Raw genomic sequence first — 2,130 nt, forward strand, 5'->3', positions numbered from 1 at the left:
TGTTAAGCCACTTCAGTCATGTCCAACTCTGTGTGACCCCATAGACGGCAGCCACCAGGCTCCCCCATCCCTGGGATTCTCCAGGCAAGAACACTGGAGTGGGTTGCCATTTCCTTCTCCAATGCAGGAAAGTGAAAAGTGAAAGTGAAGTCACTCAGTCGTGTCTGACTCTTCGTGACCCCATGGACTGCAGCCCACCAGGCTCCTCCATCCATGGGATTTTCCAGGCAAGAGTACTGGAGTGGGGTGCCATTGCCTTCTCCGATTTAAGCCTGAATTTGGCAATAAGGAGTTCATGATCTGAGCCACAGTCAGCTCCCGGTCTTGTGTTTGCTGACTGTATAGCGCTTCTCCATCTTTGGCTGCAAAGAATATAATCAATCTGATTTCAGTGTTGACCATCTGGTGATATCCGTGTGTAGAGTCTTCTCTTGTGTTGTTGGAAGAGGGTGTTTACTATGACCGGTGCATTCTCTTGGCAAAACTCTATTAGCCTTTGCCCTGCTTCATTCCGTACTCCAAGGCCAAATTTGCCTATTACTCCAGGTGCTTCTTGACGTCCTACTTTTGCATTCCAGTCCCCTATAATGAAAAGGACATCTTTTGGGGGTGTTTAGTTCTAAAAGGTCTTGTAGCTCTTCATAGAACCGTTCAGCTTCTTCAGTGTTACTGGTTGGGGCACAGGCTTGGATTACCATGACATTGAATTGTTTGCCTTGGAAACCAGAGATCATTCTGTTTTTGAGATTGCATCCAAGTACTGCATTTCGGACTCTTTTGTTGACCACGATGGCTACTCCATTTCTTCTGAGGGAATGATTCCTGCCCGCAGTAGTAGATATAATGGTCATCTGAGTTAAGTTCACCCACTCCAGTCCATTTTAGTTCACTGATTCCTAGAATGTCGACGTTCACTCTTGCCATCTCCTGTTTGACCACTTCCAATTTGCCTTGATTCATGGACCTGACATTCCAGGTTCCTATGCAATATTGCTCTTTACAGCATCGGACCTTGCTTCTATCACCAGTCACATCCACAACTGGGTATTGTTTTTGCTTTGGCTCCATCTCTTCATTCTTTCTGGAGTTATTTCTCCACTGATCTCCAGTAGCATATTGGGCACCTACTGACCTGGGGAGTTTCTCTTTCAGTATCCTATCAGTGTAAGCAATTATCCTTCAATAAAAAATAAATTAATTAATTAAAAAAATCATGTAGAAGGAAAGGGCAACCCACTTCAGTACTCTTGCCTGGAAAATTCCATGGACAGAGGAGTCTGGTGGGTCACAAAAACAAAAGAGCTGTACACAACTTAGTGACTAAACAACAACAAAAGTCAAAGTTCACACTCTTTCCTGTCTGCTACTGAGTCCAGCCAGTGAGTTTCTAATTTTGGTTGTTGTGATTTTCAATTCTAAAATTTGCACTTACATGTTTATGTTCTCTATTTCTTTACAGACTATTGTTAGCATTTAAGACTGTTCTTGATTGAGCGTTTTTATAATGGCTGACTTAAAATCTTTGTCGAATTCTGTCATGTGTATTCTATTTTGACATCTATTGATCATTCTTTCCTGTGCAAGTTAAAATTTTTGTGGTCCTTATATGGTGAATAATTTTGGTTGTATCATGACATTTTAAGGATTATTTACAAGATTCTGAACATAGTCTTGTTTAAATTCTATGAAGAATGTTGGTCTTTTTGTTTTAGCAGGCAATGGGACCGTTGGGGTTCAGGGTAAAAAAATTTCAACCTGGGGCTCTGTTTTCAATGTCAGATTGAGGCAGGCGGTAGATGTGCCCATCTTCACCGGGTGAACAATTGGGAGTTCATTCCCTGTGGTCAGCAACTCCAAAATATTCATAACAGGACAATCAAGAGAGGCTAGGCCCTACCCAGATAAGAGACCACATATTCCTCACTCTTTAGGTCAAGGAGACCTTCCTGTCTAGAAAACTCCTTGGAGGTCAAAAAGGGAGTGATGCTAAACTACCCACAGGCCTTTTTGCTGGAATCCCCCTTGGCTTAGAGATGCGTGAGCATACATGGGAGGATCCTGTGATATACCAAATACGGACTTAGGCAAATCAAAATGACTGGCCAGTGGCTAGCCCAGGTCGCCAGGGGC

General features: G+C 43.1%; 1 protein-coding gene and 1 pseudogene across 1 annotated transcript in view; one reads left to right on the forward strand and one right to left on the reverse strand.

Moving 5' to 3' along the window:
- The window catches only part of TMEM219 (transmembrane protein 219), a 17,787-nt gene that overhangs the window by 7,391 nt on the left and 8,266 nt on the right, over window positions 1–2,130 (reverse strand). The gene's annotated exons all lie outside the window — the stretch shown is intronic.
- LOC104986718 overlaps window positions 2,095–2,130 on the forward strand; it is a 2,494-nt pseudogene continuing 2,458 nt past the window's right edge.

Source organism: Bison bison, unplaced genomic scaffold (assembly GCF_000754665.1).
Source record: "Bison bison bison isolate TAMUID 2011002044 unplaced genomic scaffold, Bison_UMD1.0 scf7180017864072, whole genome shotgun sequence".
Classification (NCBI taxonomy): Eukaryota; Metazoa; Chordata; class Mammalia; order Artiodactyla; family Bovidae; genus Bison; species Bison bison.